The 17,077-nt window shown below is 45.2% G+C and overlaps 1 pseudogene; it reads left to right on the forward strand.

Annotated features, from left to right (window-relative positions):
• The first annotated feature begins 6,056 nt into the window (after nt 1-6,056).
• LOC149977413 (uncharacterized) lies at nt 6,057-14,045 on the forward strand (annotated as a pseudogene).
• Nucleotides 14,046-17,077: the final 3,032 nt, after the last annotated feature.

Below are 17,077 nucleotides of genomic sequence, written 5' to 3' on the forward strand. Positions count from 1 at the left end.
ATGCCATAGATTCAAAATCTCTTTCTTCTCTGAGAGCATCTAACTAAAAATGAATGGATGGTTAAACTCCTCCAAGCTAAAGTATGTATTACTATTAGTTGAAGGCCCTAATGGTGTTAACATACTACGTTGTAGATATACCTGTATGTAACCTCAATAAATAAATACAAATTGGTTTGGTGAACCATTATGTGACAAGTAACCATGCCTGAAACCTGAAGACTTGTGCTGGCTCCCAAAACTAATGCCTATTGCTCAGTGGGCTAACACAGTCTTACGGTGAGTAGGAGCTCCTTTACACAATAGTTGTAGCCGTATGCGTAGATCAACTATGGAGATTCCAAGTTGGCCCATAGACTCTGAGAATACTAGCAATTGTCGATGAGTCGGAGCCAGCTAATATCATATTGTCACAAGTGTCAAAATGGCTCAGCAATATGCTGTGACCTAACACCCCTAAAGCACACAAGAACACCTCAGTTGCCCAAATGTAAAACATTTAAAACATCCTCTCATGTTTGTTCTCATAGTGTTAGTGCCAATACAATGTGTACCTGCCAAGACATTAATTGAACAAATACACCTGTGCATGTTGTCAGTCACCCTGATACTAAAAGATATGGTCTGTAGCCTCTGGAGTGATGACAGTGCCACTCTCTTTGTATACTCCTTCACAAAGCTAGTGTTATCTGGTTGTCTGGTGCACTATATGGACGAGGCACCCTGGATCTATGGATTACAGTAATTGCGTTGTCGAAAGCTCACATCTCTCTTATTCAACATTAAAGGCTGATGAGATTGCTGCCTCTTTCTTTTTTAAACTTTTTTTTTTCTTCTCTTCTCTCCTTTGAGTGAATTAGTAACGCTCCGCTTGTCAAGGCTGAAAAAGCAAAGCGAAGATAATGAGATCTGTTGTTTTTGGTTTGTTTGTATTGTCTGTTATTTTATAGAGTATTGTTTGTACCCGTGGTAAAGCGATATTGATTGACATGTAACATTGGTCTTTACGGAGACAGGAGAATGTCAAAGGAATTCTCTTGGAGGTTTGGGCTGTGCTCCAAACAGGCACCTGATGAACAAACACCTGATGTGCACTGTCAGCCATTCTAAAACAAGGCAATGGGAAATACTTTCACTTGCGTGGTTAGAGGGACCTATAGTAAAGTGACACATTTTAGTCAATGAGAACATTTACTTTTTCCTAGACCTCTCAGACCCCACTGAAAGCTAAACATCTCAAAAATGTCTTCACATAAACTGGTTGTAATGATTTTTTGAGAATACATGTATTTATCAGCGTCATCAGCTTAATACTGATTTGATTGATTATGCAAATGATGCACTGGTCCCAGTGCCTTGGATGTACGAAATAGATTGGGCCCAGACTACTATCTTGAAACGGAAAAAACCCTGAATCCAAACATAACGTAATCCACCGTCGCTAAGTAGTGGATGAAAAAATCGTATCCAAATTTTCCATGCTGTGGCAAATTTTCTTTGTTTTGATTGTTCTTTTGTGGGAAATGTTCGAGTGTAAATAAAGAGAGAGAATGTAAGGAGAAATATTTTGGACTACACAGCGTGAAAATTACAGCATTTTCCCTTTGTTATACTTAATGCAAATGCAATAAACCAAAAATGTACAAACTAATTTCTTGGATGGGTTTTGTCACACACGAATCAGCTATTTACTATGCACACTTAGGATTTATGTGTTTGCTCTCTGGAATAAATATTTTATTATTTACGTAAGGGATAATCAACGAGGGGGCTGTGATTCTTTGGAAAATAATGAACGACATGGAAGGTGTGTTCCACGACGCGCTAGAGGAGTCGAACTGAACTTCCATGGAGTTGCTTTACCTTCCAGTGAATGCATAGAGCCCCGAGTTTATTATCCTTTTTAGACCATGGATATACAGTATTCTAACACATTCGCTGCTAGAAATGTGGTAGAAATACAGGTAGAAATGTGTTCAACATCCACTGAAGTAGCTATCAAGTTTACTAGATAGCTACCATAGTTGCCTTGGTAACCAAACAAACAGACTTGCTAGTTTAACTAACCAAACCATCAGTCCTAGCTTGCTATCTGGACCCCATGAAGAGTATCTGCTGCCTTGGCAGCAGCTAATGGGGATCCTTAATAAATACAAATGATGAAAATCGAATAAAAAAATGCCAATAATGTTTTCAATTCGACTTTTGTTTTCAAAAGCACATTTAAGTTGTTGCCAGGCATCTCCCTGACAACACAATAATGGAATGCTTTTTTTTATTCTGAGCTCTGGAGTGAGTATAATGACCTTAGTCAACCTTTGACCTTTAATAACCCCTTAAGTAAACCTTAACGAAAATTGATACCAGATCTTGATGAAATTGTATCCATATGTGTTTTTGCAAATGAAAAATTCCGACAGACTTCCTAGGTGTGCACTAAGCATAGAAGGCACACGGCATATCATTTGAATTCCATGTAAATACATTCATGGCACTGTTGGCTTCAATCTTCGACAAATTTCCAAGAATAACCCGTGGTTGTAATTATAGAAAAAAATACAGATGATCATAATAATAAACACATTGAATGTTGTTTTGAGGCCATAGTGAGGAAGAGTTAAGTTGGAGGGAAAACAGGATCTGTGGATTCATAGCATATGGTAACGACTGCCAGAAATGTTATAAATGTTTAGGTTTTGCCTGTGGTAAAACAACAGATTTTTTTCTCTCCCTTTCATCTGTAGTTTTTCAACAAATAAGACAAACAGGCCACGTCAACACAACACGGCCTCTGACATGCCTGCCTGCCTGCCTGCCTGCCTGCCTGCCTGCCTGCCTGCCTGCCTGCCTGCCTGCCTGCCTGCCTGCCTGCCTGCCTGCCTGCCTGCCTGCCTGCCTGCCTGCCTGCCTGCCTGCCTGCCTGCCTGCCTGCCTGCCTGCCTGCCTGCCTGCCTGCCTGCCTGCCTGCCTGCCTGCCTGCCTGCCTGCCTGCCTGCCTGCCTGCCTGCCTGCCTGCCTGCCTGCCTGCCTGCCTGCCTGCCTGCCTGCCTGCCTGCCTGCCTGCCTGCCTGCCTGCCTGCCTGCCTGCCTGCCTGCCTGCCTGCCTGCCTGCCTGCCTGCCTGCCTGCCTGCCTGCCTGCCTGCCTGCCTGCCTGCCTGCCTGCCTGCCTGCCTGCCTGCCTGCCTGCCTGCCTGCCTGCCTGCCTGCCTGCCTGCCTGCCTGCCTGCCTGCCTGCCTGCCTGCCTGCCTGCCTGCCTGCCTGCCTGCCTGCCTGCCTGCCTGCCTGCCTGCCTGCCTGCCTGCCTGCCTGCCTGCCTGCCTGCCTGCCTGCCTGCCTGCCTGCCTGCCTGCCTGCCTGCTTGCCTGCCTGCCTGCCTGCCTACCCAGCCAGCCAGCCAGCCAGCCAGCCAGCCAGCCAGCCAGCCAGCCATATATATTCTGAGTGCATATAAACAGGTTTGCCTGCCTAGGAATGTTGACATTACATATTTGTTATCCAGGTACACAGCAACTTTGGCAACATGATCGATGTGTTTATCTTAATACCTTAGTCTGTGATACAGATCACATGTTAAACCTGAGAAAAGAGGTCTTTGCCAAAATTCTAAACCGCAACCCAGGTGAACACGTTCATGTCATTCTGGCATCCACCATTTTGGCAATAAACATCAAGTTGCATGTCATTCTGTGAATGAATATGTCAAAACAAATTGCCTCTCGTCCACATTGCATTCATGCTTCACGTATTTACGTTTAGCTAAAATTGTAGCTTGGTTGTTTTAGCAAAAAGTTGAACAGGGGACAGAGGTATTGGCCTGGGGAAATGGTGACTCACTGGTGTAGGTAGCTGGAGCAGCAGATCACATGTACCTTGTCCTTTCTGTCTGCTTACATCAAGGTCCTGTTTATCAGGGCACGCAACAGAAAATATTTTACACTGTTTATGAAAATTAACGTTTGCTATTTGCTATTATTCCAGGTCGTCCCTCCCATGGTTCAGTGCATTTTCATATGTTCTGTGCCCAATGAACACGACCCAGGCCCATTCTCAGAAATTAGGTCAACGGTCACACAGCCTCTCATCCACACCACCACCAAAATGATTGGAGTCTCACAAAGTAGAAATTCACTAATTAGAACTTAATTTACCCATTTTCAATGAGGAGTTTTTCAATTTACCAAGGGTCATACGGAATCATTTACTAAGGGTCATACGGAATAATTTACTAGGGGTCATACGGAATTGACACTGGTTTCGATTACCTCGATTCATGACTGATTTCAAGTTCAATATCCATTTCCTTTCGAGATCACAGAGATTGCTTAGGGAAACAAATATTTATTACAGAAATCACAACCCTGGTCTTATATACTGCCCCAACGTATGAAACGCTGTCAACATAATGAACTAAACAGTGAACTGCCGCCTATTTGTCTGCATGCTTTGGGTTATTTCTCAATATTCCAAGTGAGTCAGAGATTGATGAAATTCCCTTTCGCCTCAAGCTGGAACTGTCAACTATCTCAATACGACAAATCATTCCAGCTGGTAGCCCTATTTAAGGCGACAAGCCATGTGTCATTTTTGCACAGAGGGACTGGCACATGGGTGATTGACATTAATGCTATCAACTGCGTGACTCTACTATGGTGATAAACATGTACAGTTCCCACATGGACAAACAGCGTATTACTAAGACTTTATTTAAAGGCTGCCTACATAAGGACTTCATAACAAATTCGTAACCATACATAAAGTAGGCCGTCATTGTAAATAATAATTTGTTCTTAACTGACTTGCCGAGTTAAGTAAAGGTTAAATCAAAGAAATCTATAAATAAATAAGCAGAGCTTCATAAATGATTATGTCAACATTCACAAGTTGATATGTCAGGTATATTGCAAGTTATGAAAGGCTAATGTAAAGTAAAGTTCTTATCTAGTTGCCCTTCACATAAAGTGTCTTCAGATTACTTTGTCATTAGATTGCTGTATCTCTTCCCTTTGATAAACTGAAAACTGATCGTGACTCATTTGAACAAACAGATATCTAGTTCCTTGATTAACCCCGAAACACTTAATGCTTTCAAATGAGTCATCAAAAGAAAAGAAGAGAAATAGCCAAGGGCTGCAGGTAGCCTAGCGGTTAGAGCGTTAGGCCAGTAACTGAAAAGTTGCTTGTTTGTATACCTGAGCCGATAAGCTGAAAAATATGTTGATGTGCCCTTGAACAAGGCATTTACCAAAATGTTCTCCTGGGGCCTTGTACTACTATGGCTTACCCTGCAAAACAACACATTTCACTGCACCTATCTGGTTTTCTGCCCTCAAACGTGTCATTACATCCCCAGTAAATATCTCAATTAATGTGTGAAACAAAACAGTCAAGCACAATTTATTTGATCACTCAGGTAATCAACAGTGGAATAACAGTTTTTCCCAATTATTTACACTAAAGCTGGCCCATGAGTCACAATGACCCAAACCAGTAACCCATTTAGCAGAACCATAAACCAAATCTGCAGTTCTACTGCCACATGATTTGCTTTACTGTCACACCCTGACCTTAGAGATCCTTTTTATTCTCTATTTTGGTTAGGTCAGGCAGGGTGTGACTAGGGTGGGCAATCTATGTGTTCTATTTATTTGTTGGTATGGTTCCCAATCAAAGGCAGCTGTCTATCGTTGTCTCTGATTGGGGATCATACTTAGGCAGCCGGTTTTCCACCTGAGTTTGTGGGATCCTGATTTTGTTAGTTGCTGTATAGCCTGCAGAACTTTACGTTTGTTTTGTATTTTGTTGGGTTTTGGTGTTCATTTGAAATAAAAGTAAGATGTTCGCCTACCACGCTGCACCTTCATCTAACGAGCGTAACATTTACACTCAGATTGCAATTCCATAACAAACATTTGGCAAAACACAACACACAATTCTCTACCTTTGACACAACCTTCACAACTAAAATCAATTGTGTGCAAATGAAAAGCAACACTCTTCAACAAGCTAAGCTCAATTAACAATTGATCACTTTCACTTTGCAATCAGACCTTTGGTATGGACAAAAAGGCCACAGGTAAGTACTTCTGTGTTTCGAGAACAATGGAAGCAAACTTGGCAGAAAGAGATCGTGCTGGAGGTGAAGGTGGGGGTGAAGGTAGAGGGAGAGGGAGAGGTAGAGGTAGACCAAGAACAAGGAGAGTAATCTCTGATAAAATTGGGGCAACTGTGGTGGACCATGTGATAAACTATGGTTTGACATTGAGAGAGGTTGGGCAGAGAGTGCAGCCCAATCTGAGCCGCTTCACCGTAGCGTCCATCATCTGGACGTTCCAAAATGATAATAGGTCCAATGTCTGCAGTACATACCTAACTACTACTTTACTACTTGACAATAGAACAAAGTACATCACAGTAAAGACTGTAGATTCCAACACATACTGTAAGGCGAAACAAAGTAAATGTTTAATGTATTACCGTATTTCTGAAATTGGGAGCTTTACTACTTTGTAACATATTTATGTGTTATACTGTATTACTGTAGTGTTCACTGTACTGTATGCTAGTTTGTTTTTGTAGAAATGAAAGACAACCACCACTTGGAGGTCGAACGCATCTATTTACAGACTAACAGGAGGCTGCCATTGTGCAAATGCGGGCGGCAGGTAGCCACCCGCATGGGGTGTCAGGTAGCCTAGTGGTTAGAGTGTTGGGCCTGTAACCGAAAGGTGGCTAGATCAAATCACCAAGGTAAACATTTGTTGTTCTGCCCCTGAACAAGGCAGTTAACCCACTGTTCCTAGGTCATCATTGTGAATAAGAATTTGTTCTCAACTGACTTGCCTAGTTAAAAAAAAGGTTTAAAAATATACAGTGCCTTGCGAAAGTATTCGGCCCCCTTGAACTTTGCGACCTTTTGCCACATTTCAGGCTTCAAACATAAAGATATAAAACTGTATTTTTTTGTGAAGAATCAACAACAAGTGGGACACAATCATGAAGTGGAACGACATTTATTGGATATTTCAAACTTTTTTAACAAATCAAAAACTGAAAAATTGGGCGTGCAAAATTATTCAGCCCCCTTAAGTTAATACTTTGTAGCGCCACCTTTTGCTGCGATTACAGCTGTAAGTCGCTTGGGGTATGTCTCTATCAGTTTTGCACATCGAGAGACTGACATTTTTTCCCATTCCTCCTTGCAAAACAGCTCGAGCTCAGTGAGGTTGGATGGAGAGCATTTGTGAACAGCAGTTTTCAGTTCTTTCCACAGATTCTCGATTGGATTCAGGTCTGGACTTTGACTTGGCCATTCTAACACCTGGATATGTTTATTTTTGAACCATTCCATTGTAGATTTTGCTTTATGTTTTGGATCATTGTCTTGTTGGAAGACAAATCTCCGTCCCAGTCTCAGGTCTTTTGCAGACTCCATCAGGTTTTCTTCCAGAATGGTCCTGTATTTGGCTCCATCCATCTTCCCATCAATTTTAACCATCTTCCCTGTCCCTGCTGAAGAAAAGCAGGCCCAAACCATGATGCTGCCACCACCATGTTTGACAGTGGGGATGGTGTGTTCAGCTGTGTTGCTTTTACGCCAAACATAACGTTTTGCATTGTTGCCAAAAAGTTCAATTTTGGTTTCATCTGACCAGAGCACCTTCTTCCACATGTTTGGTGTGTCTCCCAGGTGGCTTGTGGCAAACTTTAAACAACACTTTTTATAGATATCTTTAAGAAATGGCTTTCTTCTTGCCGCTCTTCCATAAAGGCCAGATTTGTGCAATATACGACTGATTGTTGTCCTATGGACAGAGTCTCCCACCTCAGCTGTAGATCTCTGCAGTTCATCCAGAGTGATCATGGGCCTCTTGGTGTAACGACGTTCGTCTGTAGGAGGAGAAGCGGACCAAAAAGCAGCGTGGTGGTTATTCATGTTCTTTAATGGAAAACTGAACGGTACATGAAATAACTCAAATCTACAAAACAACAAACGGAACGTGAAAACCTATACAGCCTATCCTGTGACAACAAACACAGTGACAGGAACAATCACCCACAAACACACAGTGAAACCCAGGCTACCTAAGTATGATTCTCAATCAGAGACAACTAATGACACCTGCCTCTGATTGAGAACCATACTAGGCCGAAAACATAGAAATGCCCCAAAACATAGAAAAACAAACATAGACTGCCCACCCAACTCACGCCCTGACCATACTAAATAAATACAAAACAACGGAAATAGAGGTCAGAACGTGACAGTACCCCCCCCCCCAAAGGTGCGGACTCCGGCCGCAAAACCTTGACCTATAGGGGAGGGTCTGGGTGGGCGTCTGTCCGCGGTGGCGGCTCTGGCGCGGGACACGGACTCCACCTCATCATTGTCTTAGTCCGCCTTATTGTCCGCCTCCGTGGCTTTCTCACCATGGCCACCCCTCTCAATGACCCCACTGGACAGAGGGGCTGCTTGGGACAGAGAGGCAGCTCGGGACAGAGGTGAAGCAGCTGCTCGGGACAGAGGGACAACTGCTCGGGACAGAGGAGCAGCTGCTCGGGACAGAGGGGCAGCTGCTCGGGACAGAGGGGTGGCAGCAGCTCGGGACAGAGGGGCGGCAGCTGCTCGGGACAGAGGGGCGGCAGCTGCTCGGGACAGAGGGGCGGCAGCTGCTCGGGACAGAGGGGCGGCAGCTGCTCGGGACAGGGGGGCAGCTGCTCAGGCGGCCCCTGGCTGACCGGCGGCACTGGCGGCCCCTGGCTTACTGGCGGCCCCTGGCTGACTGGCGGCACCTGCGGCCCTGGCGGCCCCTGGCTGACTGGCGACACTGGCGGCCCCTGGCTGACTGGCGGCACTGGCGGCCCCTGGCTGACTGGCGGCACTGGCGGCCCCTGGCTGACTGGCGGCACTGGCGGCCCCTGGCTGACTGGCGGCACTGGCGGCCCCTGGCTGACTGGCGGCACTGGCGGCCCCTGGCTGACTGGCGGCACTGGCGGCCCCTGGCTGACTGGCGGCACTGGCGGCCCCTGGCTGACTGGCGGCACTGGCGGCCCCTGGCTGACGGGTGGCACTGGCAGCTCCTGGCAGACGGGCGGCACTGGCGGCTCCTGGCAGACGGGCGGCACTGACGGCGCTGGGCAGACGGGCGGCTCAGGCGGCGCTGGGCAGACGGGCGGCGCTGGCGGCGCTGGGCAGACGGGCGGCACTGGCGGCGCTGGGCAGACGGGCGGCACTGGCGGCGCTGGGCAGACGGGCGGCACTGGCGGCGCTGGGCAGACGGGCGGCACTGGCGGCGCTGGGCTGACGGGCGGCACTGGCGGCGCTGGAGAGGAGGAAGGCTCTGCTAGCGCCGGAGAGGCGGGAGACTCCGGCAGCGCTGGAGAGGAGGGAGCCCCTGTAAGGATGGGCCGGAGAGACAGCCTGGTACGGGGGGCTGCCACCGGAGGGCTGGTGCGTGGAGGTGGTGACGGATAGACCGGGCCGTGCAGGCGCACTGGAGCTCTTGAGCACCTAGCCTGCCCAACCTTACCCGGTTGAATGGTCCCAGTCGCCCTGCCAGTGCGGCGAGGTGGAATAGCCCGCACTGCGCTATGCAGGCGAACCGGGGACACCGTACGCAAGGCTGGTGCCATGTAAGCCGGCCCAAGGAGACGCACTGGAGACCAGATGCGTAGAGCCGGCTTCATGGCACTTGGCTCGATGCCCACTCTAGCCCGGCCGATACGCAGAGCTGGAATGTACCGCACCGGGCTGTGCACCCGCACTGGGGACACCGTGCGCTCCACAGCATAACACGGTGCCTGCCCGGTCTCTCTAGCCCCCCGGTAACCACAGGAAGTTGGCTCAGGTCTCCTACCTGGCGTAGCCATACTCCCTGTTAGCCCCCCCCCAAGACATTTTTGGGGCTGACTCTCAGGCTTCCATCCACGACGCCGCGCTGCCTCCTCATACCGGCGCCTCTCCGCTTTCGCCGCCTCCCGTTCTTCCTTGGGGCGGCGATATTCTCCTGGCTGAGCCCAGGGTCCTTTACCATCCAAATCTTCCTCCCATGTCCATTTCTCCAAATAGTGCAGCCTCTCCCACTGCTGCTGCTGCTGCTGCTCCTGTTGCTGCTGCCTCTGTTGCTTCTCCTGCTGCTCCTCTTGCCGTTGCCCGTTACCACGCTGCTTGGTCCTGTTCGGGTGGGTGATTCTGTAACGACGTTCGTCTGTAGGAGGAGAAGCGGACCAAAAAGCAGCATGGTGGTTATTCATGTTCTTTAATGGAAAACTGAACGATACATGAAATAACTCAAATCTACAAAACAACAAACGGAACGTGAAAACCTATACAGCCTATCCTGTGACAACAAACACAGTGACAGGAACAATCACCCACAAACACACAGTGAAACCCAGGCTACCTAAGTATGATTCTCAATCAGAGACAACTAATGACACCTGCCTCTGATTGAGAACCATACTAGGCCGAAAACATAGAAATGCCCCAAAACATAGAAAAACAAACATAGACTGCCCACCCAACTCACGCCCTGACCATACTAAATAAATACAAAACAACGGAAATAGAGGTCAGAACTTGACACTTGGCTGCATCTCTGATCAGTCTTCTCCTTGTATGAGCTGAAAGTTTAGAGGGACGGCCAGGTCTTGGTAGATTTGCAGTGGTCTGATACTCCTTCCATTTCAATATTATCGCTTGCATGGTGCTCCTTGGGATGTTTAAAGCTTGGGAAATATTTTTGTATCCAAATCCGGCTTTAAACTTCTTCACAACAGTATCTCGGACCTGCCTGGTGTGTTCCTTGTTCTTCATGATGCTCTCTGCGCTTTTAACGGACCTCTGAGACTATCACAGTGCAGGTGCATTTATACGGAGACTTGATTACACACAGGTGGATTGTATTTATCATCATTAGTCATTTAGGTCAACATTGGATCATTCAGAGATCCTCACTGAACTTCTGGAGAGAGTTTGCTGCACTGAAAGTAAAGGGGCTGAATAATTTTGCACGCCCAATTTTTCAGTTTTTGATTTGTTAAAAAAGTTTGAAATATCCAATAAATGTCGTTCCACTTCATGATTGTGTCCCACTTGTTGTTGATTCTTCACAAAAAAATACAGTTTTATATGTTTATGTTTGAAGCCTGAAATGTGGCAAAAGGTCGCAAAGTTCAAGGGGGCCGAATACTTTCGCAAGGCACTGTATATATCTACAGTATATATACATTTGAAGTTGGATGTTTACATACACCGTAGCCAAATACATTTAAACTCAGTTTTTCACAATTCCTGACATTTAATCCTGGTAAAAATTCCCTATTTTAGGTCAGTTAGGATCGCCACTTGATATATTGATATATATATATTTCTTTTACTTTCTTTTACTTTTATTTCTTTTATTTCTTTTAGCTTTTACTTCTTTCATCACATTCCCAGTGGGTCAGAAGTTTACATACACTCAATTAGTATTTGGTAGCATTGCCTTTAAATTGTTTAACTTGGGTCAAATGTTTCAGGTAGCCTTCCACAAGTTTCCCACAATAAGTTGGGTGAATTTTGGCCCATTCCTCCTGACAGAGCTGGTGTAACTGAGTCAGGTTTGTAGGCCTCCTTGATCGCACACACTTTTAGTTCTGCCCACAAATGTTCTATAGGATTGAGGTCATGGCTTTGTGATGGCAATACCTTGACTTTGTTGTTCTTAAACCATTATGCCACAACTTTGGAAGTATGCTTGGGATCATTGACAATTTGGAAGACCCATTTGCGACCAAGCTTTAACTTCCTGACTGATGTCTTGAGATGTTGCTTCGATACATCCACATAATTGTCTTTCCTCATGATGCCATCTATTTTGTGAAGTGCACCAGTCCCTCCTGCAGCAAAACACCCCCACAACATGATGCTGCCACCCCTGTGCTTCAAGGTTGGGATGGTGTTCTTCAGCTTGCAAGCCTCCCCCTTTTTCCTCGAAACATAACGATGGTCATTATGGCCAAACAGTTCTATTTTTGTTTCATCAGACCAGAGGACATTTGTCCAGAAAGTGAGCAGGATGACGGCTGCGTGGTCCCGCGTGTTTATACTTGCGTACTATTGTTTGTACAGATGAACATTCTACAGTTTTAATGACTCCAACCTAAGTGTATGTAAACTTCCGACTTCAACTGTAGGTGTTCCTTTTGTCCAGGTGGACTTGCATCCAAATCCATGATTCTCTGAAATGACAGTAAATACTTGAATTGCTGTTTAGTAAAGTTCACTGGCAACATCAATGTTTAAAGTGTGTAATACTAGCACACTACTTACTTGTACATATTTGTACCGCTTATCCTTCACTCTTTGGGAATTCCTTTCAAATGGGACTGTAGATGTGCTTCATTCGGGGATGGTGTTTCTTACTGTTTTTTAATGAATGCTTAAACACTAACAGTGATTCTTCAAGCACTATCTCTGAAACCATTAACACTTGTAGAAAATGTATTTACCAAGTGTGCCAAACTGAATGCACGTTCTCTGCTTTACACTGAGTTTGTAATTTTATAACACACTTTTTGCAAAACTGGAAACACAACTCACTGCTTTACACTCAGTTTGCAATTTAAGAACACACTTCTAGCAAAACTATAGAAATTGGTCTCTACATTCCTACACTATTTCTCCAATTGCCTTTCCACTTTGACACATGTGAAAACACTTTTAGATAATGAGTTGACTATAAATAGGCCACAGGTAAACATTTGGTTTGGACAACAATGGAGGCCAATATTGGACAGAGAGTAAGAGGGGTGAGAACTAGAGGAGGAGGAGGAAGACGAGGATGAAGACGAGTAGGTGAAGAAATAAGAGGAAGAAGAGGAGGAGGAGTAGGAGGAGAAGGAGGAGAAGGAAGAGGTGAAGTAGGATGGGGGAGAAGGAAAGGAAGGGGAAGAGGAAGAGGAATGGGAGTCAGGAACACAATAACTGATGAAATCAGAGTGACTGTGGTTGACCATGTTGTCAACCATGGGATGAGCATGAGGGAGACTGGGCAACAGGTTCAACCAAATCTGAGCCACTATACTGTTGCAGGTATCATCCGGATATTTCAAAATGAGAACCGGCAAGTAACTGTAAGTGCTGTAGTTTTACTGGTACAGTAATATGTACTGTACTTTCATAACGAGAAGGATCTATCATTAAAACCATTCCATTTTTTTTTAGAACTGCAAGAAAACCAGCATCTGGTGGAAGAGGTCGCCTGTTCACCCCAGAGCAGGAGACCCACATTGTAAATAATGTCATTGCAAATAACTGCATCAGATTCAGAGAACTGTAGGACCACATAATGGCAGATCACACCATATTCCAAATCGTCAACAGAGTGAGTCTCTCTGCACTGTCTCATCTACTGAAACACAATATAATTAGGATGAAGCAGCTGTACAGAGTCCCTTTCGAAAGAAACTCAGACCATGTAAAACAACTGAGATATGAATATGTGCAGGTAAGCTATACTATCCTATCATTGGTACTGGATCTGGAAGTGTATGGTGCAACATCATATTGACTGATCCCTGTCTTTCGTGATGTGCTACATTTTTTTGTCTTGTCTCTTTCAGAGAGTCATGGAACTAGAAACAGATGCAGTGCATCATGAACTAATATATGTGGACGAGGCAGGTTTCAACCTTGCAAAAACAAGGGGCCGCGGCAGAAATATCATCGGACACCAGGCCATCATCAACATCCCAGGACAACGTGGTGGCAACATAACAATGTGTGCAGCTATTAGTCAAAACGGCGTCCTTCACCATCATGCAATCCTAGGCCCATACAACACTGCACACATTATCACATTTATGGACACCCTCCACAACAGACTAATCCCTAATGACCAGGGGCCAGAGCATCCCAGGTATGTTATCACCAGGGACAATGTTAGTATCCACAGGGCTGCTGTGGTCCACAATTGCTTCACAGATCACCCACTTTTCATTGCACTCAAACTCCCCCCATATTCTCCGTTCTTGAATCCTACTGAAGAGTTCTTCTCTGCATGACGTTGGAAGGTGTATGATCGCTAGCCCCACCAACACACACCCCTTCTACAGGCCTAGCTCAAGACAACATGGCATGTGATGTGGATGAAGTATTTTTTTCTGTTCTTTTTTTTCTAGTGTGCTTTTGTTGTTTGAGGAATGTGAGAACATTTTTAGAATAAAAAAATAACTCTTACCCCTGATTTGTATTGATAGTGTGTTATGTTCAGAATACACATCCATACTTTACACATTTGGATACCTGTGTGAATGTGGGTTTACTACATGTATGACAAAACTATTGCAAACTGCTATGCCCTGCACACAGAAAAATAAAAAGTGTTTTTCATTCATGCTGTCAGTGCGTAGTTGGTGCTTCGTGTGCTTATTCAAATGATGGTTTGTGTGTACTGTATTGACACGAAAACACTTTTTTTTTTAAAGTTTGAAGATTTTTGCAAGAATTGTTTGTTTTCGCAAGAGATGTACAATGTTTTGCTGGTTTGGTGTATGGTTTTGTGGTTAGTGTGTAGAGGTTTGCAAAAATAGCCTATAGTTTCAAAGATAGTGCCTAAGCAATTAGACAAAATTGTCACTACCGATAAATCTACTATAGATTATATTATATTCAAGAAGCATTTCTCTACGGCTGGCCATACTTTCCTCATGGCTACCCCAACCCCGGCCAACAGCTCCGCACCCCGCGCAGCTACTTGCCCAAGTCTCCCCAGCTTCTCCTTCACCCAAATCCAGATAGCAGATGTTCTGAAAGAACTGCAAAACTTGGACCCATACAAATCAGCTGGGCTGGACAATCTGGACCCTCTCTTTCTAAAATTATCCGCCGCCATTGTTGCAACCCCTATTACTAGTCTGTTTAACCTCTCTTTCGCATCGTCTGAGATTCCTAAAGATTGGAAAGCTGCCGTGGTCATCCCCCTCTTCAAAGGGGGTGACACTCTAGACCCAAACTGTTACAGACCTATATCCTTTCTGCCCTGCCTTTCAAAAGTCTTCGAAAGCCACGTTGACAAACAGATCACTGACCGTTTCGAATCCCACGTACCTTCTCCGAAGTGCAATCTGGTTTCCGATCTGGTCACGGGTGCACCTCAGCCACGCTCAAGGTACTAAACGATATCATAATCACCATCGATAAAAGACAGTACTGTGCAGCCGTCTTTATCGACCTGGCCAAGGCTTTCAACTCTGTCAATCACCTTATTCTTATCGGCAGACTCAACAGCATTGGTTTCTCAAATGACTGCCTTGCCTGGTTCACCAACTACTTCTCAGATAGAGTTCAGTGTGTCAAATCGGAGACCCTGTTGGTCAGACCCCTGTCAGTCTCTATGGGAGTGCCACAGGGTTAATTTCTCAGGCTGACTCTTTTCTCTGTATATATCAACGATGTCACTCTTGCTGCAGGTCCACCTCTACTCAGACAGCACCATTCTGTATACATCTGGCCTTTCTTTGAACACTGTGTTAACAAACATCCAAACGAGCTTCAATGCCATACAACACTCCTTCTGTGGCCTCCAACTGCTCTGAAACACTAGTAAAACTAAATGCATGCTCTTCAACTGATCGCTGCCCGACTAGCATCACTACTCTGGACAGTTCCGACTTAGAATATGTGGACAACTACAAATACCTAGGTGTCTGGCTAGACTGTAAACTCTCCTTCTAGACTCATATTAAGCATTTCCCATCCAAAATTAAATCTAGAATCGGCTTCCTATTTCACAACAAAGCCTCCTTCACTCACGCTGCCATACATACCCTTGTAAAACGGACTATCCTACCGATCCTTGACTTCGGCGATGTCATTTACAAAATAGCCCCCAACACTCTACTCAGCAAACTGGATGCAGTCTATCACAGTGCCATCCGTTTTGTTACCAAAGCCCCATATACCACCCACCACTGCGACCTGTACTGTATGCTCTTGTCGGCTGGCCCTCGCTACATATTAGTCGCCAGACCCACTGGCTCCAGGTCATCTATAAGTCTTTGCTAGGTAAAGCTCCACCTTATCTCAGCTCACTTGTCACCATAACAACACCCACCCGTAGCACGCGCTCCAGCAGGTATATCTCACTGGTCATCCCCAAAGCCAACACTGCCTTTGCTTCCAGTTCTCTGCTGCCAATGACTGGAAAGAATTGCAAAAATTGGAGTTGGAGACTTATATCTCCCTCACTATCTTTAAGCATCAGCTAGCTGATCGCTGCAGCTGTACACAGCCCATCTGTAAATAGCTCATCCAACTACCTACCTCATCCTCATATTGTTTTTATTTGTTTTGCTCTTTTGCACACCAGTATTTCTACTTGCACATCATCATCTGCACATCTATGACTCCAGTGTTAATTTGCTCAATTGTAATTACTTTGCTACTATGGCCTATTTATTGCCTTACCTCCTTACTCCATTTGCACACACTGTATATAGATATTTCTATTGTGTTATTGACTGTACGTCTGTGTAACTCTGTGTTGTTGTATTTTGTCGCACTGCTTTGCTTTATCTTGGCCAGGTCACAGTTGTAAATGAGAACTTGTTCTCAACTGGCCTACCTGGTTAAATTAAGGTGAAATAAAGTCAAATAAAATAAAGTTTTATTTGATTTGAAGACCCATGTGCCAGGAAATCATATTCATAGATGAAGCTGGATTCAATTTAGTGAAGACGAGGAGTGGAGGAAGGAACATCATTGATCAACACACCATCATTGAGGTACCTGGTCACCATATGTGCAGCTATGAGCCACAATAGAGTCCTCCATCGCCATGCCACCCATGGGATCCTACAGCACTGCCCATCTCCTTAATATCCTGAACACCTTACACAACAATCTTTTTCAGCCAGAATTTGGGACAACGTGAGTTTTTATCGGGCTGCTCAGGTCCGCAACTGGTTCCATGACCATTCTAGGTTTACAATTCTCTATCTCCCACCATATTCCCCATTTCTCAACCCCATTGAGGAGTTATTTTCAGCATGGCGATGGTAGGTGTATGATCTCAAACCCCATGAACGTATGGCAC

Source organism: Oncorhynchus mykiss, chromosome 15 (genome assembly GCF_057628025.1).
Source record: "Oncorhynchus mykiss isolate SJ-2025 chromosome 15, ASM5762802v1, whole genome shotgun sequence".
Lineage (NCBI taxonomy): Eukaryota > Metazoa > Chordata > Actinopteri > Salmoniformes > Salmonidae > Oncorhynchus > Oncorhynchus mykiss.